This window comes from Taudactylus pleione, unplaced genomic scaffold (assembly GCF_031769625.1).
Source record: "Taudactylus pleione unplaced genomic scaffold, aTauple2 ptg000372l, whole genome shotgun sequence".
Lineage (NCBI taxonomy): Eukaryota > Metazoa > Chordata > Amphibia > Anura > Myobatrachidae > Taudactylus > Taudactylus pleione.
Window position 1 is genome coordinate 10526064 of NW_028284773.1, and position 13915 is coordinate 10539978.

The window sequence follows — 13915 nt, forward strand, 5'->3', positions numbered from 1 at the left end:
AGGCTTCATCATGATTTCGTCAATGACCAGTGCCCTTTATATATATATATACATATATATACATATATTTCTTTTTAAGGACAACAGTGGATACGGACACATATATTTTATAAATATATTTATATTCACATAGAGAAAATGGTGGATAAAGTGCCAAAACTTGTAAATGAATAAGTTAGAGAAAAAGAGATACGTGTAGTGTATAGATACAGCAACTTAGCCTCAATTTTATAGGCGTCAGCTCAGGGTCAATGATATAATACTAGTGTGAGTATTTTGGAAACCATAGATAAAGTGTAAATTGACAATAGAGCGACCAGTTTGCTGTTAAGAAATAAATGTGACTGCAGTGTAACAAGATACTAATACATAGAAATTATGTGTATACAAAAGAGTACCACTTATTCTTGCATCAGCGTAATAAAGGGTTAGATGAGGTTTTAAACAAAAACCAATACTTATTCAAAATAACAGTGCAATCCTTATTAGGCAGGTATTGAAGGCCAAAAAGTGCTAGTGCAATAAATAACAGTGTAAAGAATAAATATATATATAAAATAACAATTTATTGTGAACAATTATAGGATTTCCAACCAAGAGGCTAATAAAATCCCTTAAATTACATAATAATGAAAAAAGGCAATAAAAAAGACAGTAAAAAAAATATAAATAAATTTTTTTCAAATTAGCAGCTTATCTGAATGTGAAAGAGAAGTAGTAGTCCAAAGTGCATGAAGTAGCAGCAGACACACCCAACGCGTTTCGTCTATGACTTCATCAAGGGGATGGTGTGTGAGTGTAAAGGTTCGCTTTTTATAGCCCACTAGGGGTTCAAAAGGTCAGGAATCTGCGTCACATCCTGTGTGATCCATGACCCTCATATATACTAAATATCTTGTTAGTATCAGTTCATCAGTTCCTAATAAGCATGTTCCAGTAGTGTTTTAATCGATTCATAAATAACGGGATGTTGTTCAGTGTTCTAACATTGCGGCAAATCTTTGTCCTATAGTGGATCTCCAATGGCGTTATATTTCTGTTAAAACAATCAAAATGTGCCACTGAATATATTTCCATTCATAACCTTATACTTTTGATACCAACTCTAATATTTATTCTCTATTTTAGAAGAAACCGGAGACTTTTCCCTTTTTATTTCATAAAGATGGGCGGAAGTTATCCCCACCATGTACAACAGAAGGGTGGAAATGATGTACTGGTAGAAGAACATCGCAGTCACATGCATAGTCACATGCACAGTCAGGGCGGAAGTGATGCCTGGCCCGGGACACGAGCGGCCTTGATCGGGAGTCTAGGAGGAGACAGGCGGCAACGTACGGTGATGCGGAGGAGACGTGCATCGTCATGGGACACGTGCACACCAAACGGAGAGGACGTGAACGCAAGGACGCCACGTAACCTGGACGGACAGGGTCTTTCACCATTGAGGTGTCGCGCCAGAGTGAGGGCGGAAGTACTGTTAGTAAGGGCAAAGATTTGCCGCAATGTTAGAACACTGAACAACATCCCGTTATTTATGAATTGATTAAAACACTACTGGAACATGCTTATTAGGAACTGATGAACTGATACTAACAAGATATTTAGTATATATGAGGGTCATGGATCACACAGGATGTGATGCAGATTCCTGACCTTTTGAACCCCTAGTGGGCTATAAAAAGCGAACCTTTACACTCACACACCATCCCCTTGATGAAGTCATAGACGAAATGCATTGGGAGTGTCTGCTGCTACTTCATGCACTTTGGACTACTACTTCTCGTTCTCATTCAGATAAGCTGCTAATTTTAAAAAATGTTATTTATATTTTTTTTACTGCCTTTTTTCATTATTATGTAATTTAAGGGATTTTATTAGCCTCTTGGTTGGAAATCCTATAATTGTTCACAATAAATTGTTATTTTATGTATATATATATATATATATATATATATATATATATATTTATTCTTTACACTGTTGCACTGTTTATTGCACTAGCACTTTTTGGCCTTCAATACCTGCCTAATAAGGATTGCACTGTTATTTTGAATAAGTATTGGCTTTTGTTTAAAACCTCATCTAACCCTTTATTACGCTGATGCAAGAATAAGTGGTACTCTTTTGTATACACATAATTTCTATGTATTAGTATCTTGTTACACTGCAGTCATATTTATTTCTTAACAGCAAACTGGTCGCTCTATTGTCAATTTACACTTTATCTATGGTTTCCAAAATACTCACACTAGTATTGTATCATTGACCCTGAGCTGACACCTATAAAATTGAGGCTAAGTTGCTGTATCTATACACTACACGTATCTCTTTTTCTCTAACTTATTAATTTACAAGTTTTGGCGCTTTATCCACCATTTTCTCTATATCACTGTTTTGTGTCAATCGGATTATTAGCAGCCGTTACTTGTTTTAACTATGTTTAAAAATAGAGACCGTATGAGCAAAAGAAGAGACCTTTGCCAACGAGTGTTTAATGAAAACACTCCCACCCATGAAAGTGTCCCAACTGAAAATATTGATAACATGTTTTGGGAATTAGAAAAAATGTTAACAAAAGAAGTCAAAGCATGGTGGGACATTAGGGGTCTAGAACATTATGTTTCCATAAACAGAATCCCTAGAGGATTGAGACTTATTAAGAAGTCAAGAATTGGAGTAGGTTCCAGAAGCAAGAAAGGACTGTTAACAGATATGAATTAGGAGAAGGACCCAGTTGGAGAAAAGGCAATAAGAGAAAAACTAGTTATAGAAGAAATAAGGATTTCAACACACAATATGCACCTATTGAATCCAAATCTAAGAATAGGTTCTCTGCACTACAACGTTTGGATTCTAACAGTGACAACGAACTTTTTTTATCACCAGCCCAAAATTACACAAGCAACAGGAATACATTGTTCAGAGAAACTGCAAGAACAGCCTCCCCCATGAAAAGAAGGTACAGAGAAGAAGAGGAAAACAGGGGGGCAGGAGGAGGAAGAAACCTAAAAAGGAGAAACCTTCAATAGATCCCAAAACTAAAGGCATCTTTAATATATCCCGGCATACACTAAACAATTCTGAGATAACACTACTAAGCAGAGGATTGAATTTTGCACCGACGAGAAACATGAACAAATTCGACACATTTATTGATTTAAATAAATTTGTGAGGAATCTCACATTAAAACGACACTTTCTAAGGAAGGAATCAGCACCTCTTAAGAACTATAGTGCCCCAATTTCGAAATCTGGTCTGAAGGGCAAATCTGTTTACTACCCATTAGAATCAAAAGGGAACCATTTAAATATTTTTTATGAAATGGTGAAAAAAGATCTTTGCAGTAATGAAGCAAAGTATCCAACTATTAAGAAACAGAACCTCAGTAATAAAGAAAAAGAAGCCCTGAAGAATCTGAGAGAAAATCAGGAAATAGTTCTAAAACCAGCTGATAAAGGGGGGTTTGGTTATCATGGACCATACATACTACCTCAAAGAAGCATGTAGACTCCTTGATGATGCAAATTCCTATGAAAAATTAGAAAAAGATCCAACAGAAGAATACACAGAAGAATTGAGAACTATTCTACTGTATGGTTTACAAAGGAATATTATAACAAAGGAAGAATTTCAATTTTTAATGAAATCAAACCCCACAACCCCAATTTTTTACTTCCTTCCTAAGATCCACAAATGCATGACGGAACCTCCTGGGAGGCCCATTATAGCGGGAATTGAATCGCTTACCTCCAATCTCTCTAAATATGTTGATATCTTTCTCCAGAAATATGTTATAAAATTGGAATCTTATTTGAAAGACACTACAAGTGTCCTACAATACATGGAAGGCTTTGAATGGAGACAGACCTACAATTGGATAACTATTGATGTCCAATCTTTGTATACGTGCATCGAGCATTCCAAAGGTATCAACGCAGCAAGGACATTTTTAGAGATGGATGAAGAAATTGAAGTTCCCCATAAGGAATTTTTATGTGATCTTATGTCTTTTATTCTCACCCATAATTATTTTAAAATGTTAAACCAATTTTATCGCCAGACATGTGGAACGGCGATGGGGACTACTTTTGCCCCAAGCTTTGCGAATTTGTTCATGGGATGTTGGGAGAAAAATTATGTGTATAATAATAACCCTTTTAAAGATAACATTATCTTTTACAAGAGGTATATCGACGATATTTTAATCATCTGGGAAGGATCAGAAGGAAATTTTAACTATTTTTTATCACATATCTTAAATAACAATATGAATCTTAAATTTACATCGAATTTTAATAACACAAGTATTGAGTTTTTAGATTTGGTTTTAACCGCCACAGAGGATAAGATTTGTACTAAGAATTTCATTAAAGGAGTGGATGCTAACAGTTACCTGCATTTTAAAAGTTGTCACTTAGATAAATGGAAGAGAAACATCCCATACTCCCAGTTCTACAGGATCAAATGCAACTGTAGTGAAGTTACAAGCTGTAATGAACAACTGGAAGTATATGCTAACAGGTTTAGAGAGAAAGAATATCCTGAGTCAACAATTATGACAGCAATGCAGAAGACTCGACAATTAGAAAGAAGCAAGTTACTCCAATATAGAACTGAGAAACCACAGAGAAATGATGCAGTTCCATTTATAACTACTTATAGTGGTCATGAGAAACAAATCAAGAAATCCCTCAAAAAAATTGGAATATCCTTCTGATGGACCCTATTCTTAACAAGATTTTACCTCCCAGACCTCAAATTGTTTTTAGAAAATCAAGGAATTTGAAAGATTTATTAGCACCAAGTATGCTAAGGGATAAGGACAAAACAACTAAGAATACTTTGCAATGTAAGGGTAGCTACAAGTGTGGCCGTTGCAATATTTGCAAATACCTCCATCCAAAAAGAAAAACCTTCATGAATTCAGATGGATCTAAGGAATACACTATAAAGAATTTTATGAACTGCAATTCGACATCAGTAATATATCTGTTAGAATGTACCTGCGGACTGAAATATGTTGGCAAAACTAAAAGACCCTTGAAAATGAGGATTCAGGAGCACATCCGAAATATTAAAAATCAAGTAGAGGGACATGCAGTCTCCAAACATTTTTAAACAGAACATAACTCTAATGCTGAGGAGATTACTTTTAAAGCCATTGAACATGTGACTTTAGGAGAGAGAGGAGGGGATTTTGGCAATCTATTATCAAGAAGAGAGATGTTCTGGCTGTTTGAATTGGACACACTGGCACCAAAAGGCTTCAACGAATACTACGAAATTGCTCCCTTTTTATGATACATTCAATTCCCATCTACTATTATACCTCCCTATTGGAGGGATGGGCCTGACCAGAACCTCTAGGGGTGAACTCATTGGGAAGATCAGGTATAGTAGAAATAATTTGGCAGTATTCATCCACCCCCCCCACTTCTTTTGCAGATTATATTTGCTGTCATACCATCATGTATGAGCCCAATCTCATCTGATCTTGGAAGCAAAGCATGATTGGGCCAGGTCAGTACTAAGAAGGGTAACCTCTTAGGAATACCTGGTGCTGCAAATATACGTTGAATCTGCAATGAATACAAGGTGGCATGGCCTAAAAAAGGGAATTTGAATGTACCTGCATCTCTTGGAGATACATATAAAACTATACCAATCTATACAAGCTCCAATTATGGGACTGGGAGCTTAGTATCATTGGGCCTGATTAGTACTAAGATTGGTGACATCTCAGGAATTCCAGGTGTTGTATTGATCCTGCACTGGTTCTACATGTCAAGAAAAAGAAGAACCTAAGAATAAGAAAACTAGTAGCATTGTCGAAGATTTCATTCTGAACCTATGAACATATTTATTATGAACTATGGATATTATTCAGAACATTATACGAACTATATCTCTATTTATCACATATGAACTTATTGCAATGGACCCAACCCCTAATATGCATAAATACCCTCTCATTTCACATTATATTATATCATAATATGCACTAGCATGCAAGTTGTTTCTCTATATATAATTTTTTTTTTTTTTCTTATTTATTTCGTTCTTATTTATTTCATCTATGTCCTATAGTGGATCTCCAATGGCGTTATATTTCTGTTAAAACAATCAAAATGTGCCACTGAATATATTTCCATTCATAACCTTATACTTTTGATACCAACTCTAATATTAATTCTCTATTTTAGAAGAAACCGGAGACTTTTCCCTTTTTATTTCATAAAGATGGGCGGATGTTATCCCCACCATGTACAACAGAAGGGCGGAAATGATGTACTGGTAGAAGAACATTGCGGTCAATGCATAGTCACATGCACAGTCAGGGCGGAAGTGATGCCTGGCCCGGGACACGAGCGGCCATGATCGGGAGTCTAGGAGGAGACAGGCGGCAACGTACGGTGACACGGAGGAGACGTGCATCGTCATGGGACACGTGCACACCAAACGGAGAGGACGTGAACGCAAGGACGCCACGTAACCTGGGCGGACAGGGTCTTTCACCATTGAGGTGTCATGCCAGAGTGAGGGCGGAAGTACTGTTAGTAAGGGCAAAGATTTGCCGCAATGTTAGAACACTGAACAACATCCCGTTATTTATGAATTGATTAAAACACTACTGGGACATGCTTATTAGGAACTGATGAACTGATACTAACAAGATATTTAGTATATATGAGGGTCATGGATCACACAGGATGTGACGCGGATTCCTGACCTTTTGAACCCCTAGTGGGCTATAAAAAGCGAACCTTTACACTCACACACCATCCCCTTGATGAAGTCATAGACGAAACGCGTTGGAAGTGTCTGCTGCTACTTCATGCACTTTGGACTACTACTTCTCTTTCACATTCAGATAAGCTGCTAATTTTAAAAAAATTTATTTATATTTTTTTTACTGTCTTTTTTATTGCCTTTTTTCATTATTATGTAATTTAAGGGATTTTATTAGCCTCTTGGTTGGAAATCCTATAAATGTTCAGAATAAATTGTTAATTTATATATATATTTATTCTTTACACTGTTATTTATTGCACTACCACTTTTTGGCCTTCAATACCTGCCTAATAAGGATTGCACTGTTATTTTGAATAAGTATTGGTTTTTGTTTAAAACCTCATCTAACCCTTTATTACGCTGATGCAAGAATAAGTGGTACTCTTTTGTATACACATAATTTCTATGTATTAGTATCTTGTTACACTGCAGTCACATTTATTTCTTAACAGCAAACTGGTCGCTCTATTGTCAATTTACACTTTATCTATATTTATATTCACACATGCACACACACACACTAGTAAAGGGACTCGGTTTGCCACTCGCTCAGCCCCATCCTGCCTCCCGATCCGTCCAGCTCCCCTCCTCCCCAATCCATCCCTGCTCAATGCTTACCCGTTCCTGGCACCCACAGAGTGGTCCTCCTCCGTCCTCTCCAGCTTCGGCCTGTCCTGTGGCTCGCTGCAGTGGATGCTTTTGGCTCTTGTGGTGAGTGCCCCGGCTCCCACTATGCATGTCAGAGGCGGGACAGATGTTGTCGGATTAAGATATATGTGTGTGTGTGTGTATGTATATACAGATATATATATATTTATTATTATGACACCAACACAGTGTACTATAGTCAGTATGTGTGATTCCAAATGCCGGGCAGCATTTGGAATCGCACATGGTATCATGGGATATGAGGTAAGCTATTTTCTTTTAGTTTTGGCATACCCCTGACGACAGGAGTGCTATATTTTGTCCACATTCAGCATGTCGACTGCATAAAGTTGACATGTTCTGAATGTCGACATCCAGGATGTCAACAATTGAATGCAGCATTACATTATGTAGATGGAGGCCTATTATACGTGCTGCAGATTTATTTATACTTTTTTTCCTTTTAGACCTAGTTGATTTGTACATTTTCTATGTGATAAGGACTCTAATGCAGTTGTTACACTCTTTTTATTATATACGTGTCAGGTTTATTGGCTCATTGTGATTAGCATCTTAAGCTCACAGGATCATTATGTTTGTATATGTGTTATTACCTTCTTTCATGTACTTGGGACTATTTCTTTTTATGTATACACTCTATTATAGTAACTATGCAAACCCCAGTCAGGATGCGCCAACATGATTATGCACTTCTGCTTTTACCGAAAGCAGCTGCCGCCGATTGCAGCCTGCCAGGTCCATGCTGGAAACTCAACTATGGATATTTAAGATGAGTTTATGATGTACATTGGGCCTGATTCACAGTTGTGCACAGTTCTCACAGAGAGACGCAACTGCTGTATTAAAATATGTAAAAGAAGCAGAAAAACACCCACTGCATGCTTTTGTGATCCGTTGCAGTATGCACCATCTGTATGAATATCGTTCATTTGAGTGACCCTCAGGTTACCAAGGATGGCTGTGAATTTCTCACTTCTGGGGCAAGTGAAGCTGCATCCAATGGTGCAGTCACAAGCCTCTGTACGCCCAGAAAATGGGTCTGACACACCATCATTTTCTGTAACTCTGGCCATCAACCCCCCTTTCCCTGTCCCCAAACAGCTGCAGCATGTCAATAATGCTGTGGCTTAGGGAGCACTGCAACCATAATCGCAGATAGACATCTGCACATACGCAGTACAGGTTCTGTGCATGTGCAAATTGACAAACATCGGAGATGTACGTAAATCATTGGGTTTGTGTACAACTTTCAATCAGGCCCATTGTTCCCTGAGGAAAGAATTCAATTCTGAAACATTGGAACACAAGTGTTGAGTGCTGACTCATCTGTTTAAAAATTCCCTGAGTGCTGATGCCGATTGCACCTGGCAAGAATATATATTTGGAGGAGTGCCATGCCCCCACAACGTTGGTCATACCCTCCACATTACTAGTCAGACCCATGTTGTGCTGGTCACAACCCCTGCGCCGGCACACAATAGGCCCTTCATAAGTTTCAGCTCCAGGCCCATGTGGACCTTCATCTGGCACTGCATCAGGGTACATCTATGGAAGGGGATCTATCCACAACCTTTGTCTTATATTATGGGTGTCATGGCAGCATATGCGTCTTGTTGTGACATTGTTAGGGACAGCTGATGCTTAATATGTTTGTTTGCAATTCTAATGGAATTGCTGATCTTTTTTGTGTTTCTTAGCGCATTGTGTAAAATATTAGGTAAATTTAATTAGGCGTAAGTCTTTAAAAAAAAAATATAGGTCCATCAAATTCAAGTTTAACCTGTGGCAATTGGTAATTTACGTAATGGGTAGAAAATACTAATTTCATCTCTCAAAAAATGACAATCATATAAACAATAGTCCTGATGTGTGGTCCCATATAGGGTAGGGCTTACATAAAGGAAAATGGGAGTGCCATGCCCTCTTAATGGCCCTCTATAAAAAATTGTGTGTGTGGGGGGCACCGATACTCTTTATGGCACAGGGCACCAAAATGTCTAGTCACGGCTCTGGCTGCAATGACTTCCCACACATTCCTGACGACAGGGCTGTAAACAAGAGAGTGCTTACTGCCTGTCTGTCAGTGCAGGGACACAGCTCAATTAATCAGCTCCGGCTATACAGTAATACAGTATATACAGGGCAGGCAGCACTGTGACTGTGTGCTATGCCCAGCCTGTGTCCCTGCCCCCTTCAGTGCTCACACGGCTCCCTAAGCATAACCCATTCCCTCCGCCCTCTTTCCTGAGGCTCCGCCCCCTTATCGAGGTCATCCATGCACACTCACAGCAAGGTTGGGAGGTATGCATAGGGTTTTAAAATGAGGTACAGTAAACTGTTATTATCTTTACTGAAGTGTTACCATCCAAAAATAATTTTAACTGTTTTTGACAGTTAAACTAGTCTGTGTACTGATATAGAAGCATTAAGGTAACAACATTATTTTGTAAACAGGAATAACACATATTTTTGAGTGTCAGGGATCTTGTTGCCAGGTTTGAAAAATCATATCACCAATGGTGATAGGGGGAGGGGTTGGGGGGGGGGGGGGATCTTGCCTCCAGGAGCCATGGTTGAGGTTCCATTCCTGGATAATATGAAGGGTGATGATCAATCATCACCATTTAGTTCAGCGACACTGTAGTGTGGCTGTCTCCATAATATTTTTTGCACAGGCTCTGTGTGTCTGGCCCCTTCCCTCACCTCACCTACACTGTGCCCCCCAATGTCACCCACACTCTGCTCCCCTTCCCTCATCTAACCCACACTGTGCTCCCTGTCCCTTATCTCACCCACACCGTGTTCCCCTTCCCTCATCTCACCCACACTGTGCCTCCTAATGTCACCCACATTGTGCTCCCCGTCCCTTATCTCACCCACACTGTGCCCCCTAATGTCACCCACACCGTGCTCCCCTTCCCTCATCTCACCCACACTGTGCTCCCCGTCCCTCATCTCACCCACACTGTGCCTCCTAATGTCACCCACATTGTGCTCCCCGTCCCTTATCTCACCCACACTGTGCTCCCCTTCCCTCATCTCACCCACACTGTGCCTCCTAATGTCACCCACATTGTGCTCCCCGTCCCTTAGCTCACCCACACTGTGCCCCCTAATGTCACCCACACCGTGCTCCCCTTCCCTCATCTCACCCACACTGTGCTCCCCTTCCCTCATCTCACCCACACTGTGCCTCCTAATGTCACCCACATTGTGCTCCCCGTCCCTTATCTCACCCACACTGTGCCCCCTAATGTCACCCACACCGTGCTCCCCTTCCCTCATCTCACCCACACTGTGCTCCCCGTCCCTCATCTCACCCACACTGTGCCTCCTAATGTCACCCACATTGTGCTCCCCATCCCTTACCTCACTTATCTCACGGAGGCGTGCAGGGACCGAAACAGGCATCCCTTTCTCTTTTTTTTTTCTGTGTGGATCCAGCAGTGCCTAAACTTGCCTTATGGTAGCGCCGGCCCTGGCTGCATCACTGACTGAGCCTCCAGCTGTGCTGTGTGAAACAGAGCAGCAGAGAGGGCAGCCAACATATAGCCATGGACCCGTGGTTCACTTACTGCTGCGCTGGTGAAGGGTGATACATTTTCCTGTCTCTCGCAGCACTGAGCACACCAATACTGTGGGCCTATTTTGATGGAGGGCCTGGATCTGTAGCTCCATCCGCCCCATTGTTAATCTGGCACTGCCGGTTACCCCCCAGCCCCCATAGGCATACTTCCCCCTCCCCCTGTATGCAGAGCGCAGCGGAGCATGTGTCAGGGAGGACTGATGATCAGTACTCCTTGCTGAAGCTGATCTATGTATGCCAAAAAGTGCTAAGAGGGGAACTGAGTTCCCCACCTTGCACTGCGTTCCCTGGCACATGCGCCCCGGAGTGCTGGCATTCTGGGGCGCAATTCTGTGATGTCAGCGGTCACTGACCATCGCATCACTTCTGGGGGTTCCAGGGAGTAGTTGGAGAATGGACCTCCTCTGCAAAATCCAGGGGAAGCAGCGTGGTCGCATGTGATGTAACGATGCCAGCTGAAGTACTTCTGGCTGCAGTCACATCACATGTGATGCTGCCAGTTAAGTGGTTAAAAAAGGAAATAATTTTATATTACATCTAAATAAATACAATGCAGTAGTTTGTTTCTCCTGGTATATTGCTAAAGGTTAATTTATTATTTTTTAAAGGAAGTCAATGGGGCATATTCAATTGTGTGTGAGAATAGCAGAAAACCCGCACCTGCAAGGTTTTTCCTGCAGGTACGGGTTTTTTGCTATTCAATTAGGTGCTTGTTTTTTTGTTTTTTTTTGCATGCCGGGAGGTTTTTATTCTCGCACCTCCAGAGCAACCGTGATTTTTCCTAAAATCGTTACTTTTAGAAAAAATCATTGGGACTTGCTCTGGCACCCCGGCAGCACCCCCCCTCAGGACTAATTAAGCAATTGGAAGTTTCTAGTTAGCTTAATTTGTCCTTAATTACTCACCTTCCGAAGTGCTGTCTTCTGCATCCAGTGTCGGGAGCCGGCTCTTCTGCAGCAGGGTGAGTATGTAGTGTGTGTGGTGCTTGTAAGTGTGTATGAGTGACTGTGTGTGTGCATGAGTGTGTGAGTGTCAGAGCCGCCATCAGGGGGGGACTGCCGGGCCTCGAGTCCCGGGCCCGGAGAAAGCAGAGAGAGAAGGGGGCCCGTGTAGCAGCGATGCTGCACCAGCAGCTAGGGGATATTGATATGATGCCAGTGGCATTGAACATATGGTGCCGACCGCGAGTCATCTAGAGCTCGCGGAATGGCAGCCAATCAGGTCCCTGACCTAGCCCTGTGCTTCCCCCCACCAGTCCAGCCAGCCCTCCCTGTCCTTTTCACCCCTTGTTCCCGCTCTCCCCCCCTGTTCCAGCCAGTCTTCCCTGCCCTCCCCCCTTTTCCAGCCAGTCTTCCCTGCCCTCTTCACCCCTTGTTCAACCAGACTTCCCTGCCCTCCCTCCCCCCCTGTTCCAGCCAGCCTTTACTGCCCCCCCCTGTTCCAGCCAGCCTTTCCTGCACTGCCCCCCCCTGTTCCAGCCAGCCTTTCCTGCACTGCCCCCCCCATTCCAGCCAGCCTTTCCTGCACTGCCCCCCGTTCCAGCCAGCCTTCCCTGCTCCCCCCCTGCCCTCCCCCCCTGTTCCAGCCAGCCTTCCCTGCTCTCCCCCCGTTCCAGCCAGCCTTCCCTGCTCTCCCCCTTGTTCCAGCCAGCCTTCCCTGCACTGTCCCCCCTCCCTGTTCTAGCCAGCCCTCCCTGCCCTTCTGTTCCAGACAGCCTTCCCAGCCAGTCTTCCCTGCTCTCCCCCCTGTTCCAGCCAGCCTTCCCTGCACTGTCCCCCCCCTGTTCTAGCCAGCCCTCCCTGCCCCTCTATTCCAGACAGCCTTCCCAGCCAGTCTTCCCTGTCCACCCTCTAGTCCCCTACCTTCTGGCTTTTTAAGTGGATCCTGCTTTATTTTATGTGGTGTGTGTGTAATTATGTGTGTAACCACATCCAAAACTTTGAGAATGTATAAACTGGTTTAAGCACCAATTGATGTCCCCCCTGCCCCCAGTGTAGCTCCACCCACCTCTGCCCTATCCCCCCGGTGGGGATGGGGCCCTGCCTATGTTGTGTTAGTACCGGGCCCCACAATTTCTGATGGCAGCCCTGGTGAGTGTGTGTGACCCCTGGTGTATGTGTGGCCCTGCCGGAATGAGCGTTGGGAGAACTACATCTCCTCCCACCAGCCCCTGGAGCCTCCCAGGAGTCCCCGGGACTCCCAGCAGCCCCCTCTCCAGTAAGAAGAGAGAGAGGAAGCCGCGGAGACCACCGGTGACCCCCGGCCAGTTAAGTAAAGATTTTTTTGTTTTATTTTTTTACGCAGAGTGGGTTTTCAGAGCTAAAAACCCAGCGACTACTCATTTTTTAATTGAATACCACGGGTATCGGGAACGCGCATACCTGCGACATTCCTGTGCGAGGGGCACAGGGTTCTTTCCTCCCAATTGTATATGCCCCAATGTGTTGTTTGAAGGAATTGGATTGGTAATATTATGTATGTATATATATATATATATATATATATATATCAGTATCCGCCTTGATTAAGACTTTTCAAGCTGAAACGCATTAGCATCGAGGACTTTTCTTCTTTTCCTGCTGTTGACCTGCATCTGTTTAACCTGGGTTCCATCATAAAGTGTGACACACTTTTTGATATATTCTTCTTAACAAGTGTCAGATAGGAAGTGATTTCTGGTTTATGGCTCTGTTTTAATTGTGAAGCTTTTATGTTACCTGTAAGCAGTTTTTTGTAATAAATGATCAGTGTGTTTTCCTGAGTGATTCTGAACACTAGACATGAGGGGAACTCTTTGGAAATTAGAGTTAGGATTTGACTATATGCTTATTGATACTGTTTTCCAACCTACATAAGGATATAAG

General features: G+C 42.2%; 1 pseudogene; it reads left to right on the forward strand.

Moving 5' to 3' along the window:
• The first annotated feature begins 5454 nt into the window (after positions 1 to 5454).
• On the forward strand, positions 5455 to 5573 carry LOC148508279 (5S ribosomal RNA; annotated as a pseudogene).
• The last annotated feature ends 8342 nt before the right edge of the window (positions 5574 to 13915 follow it).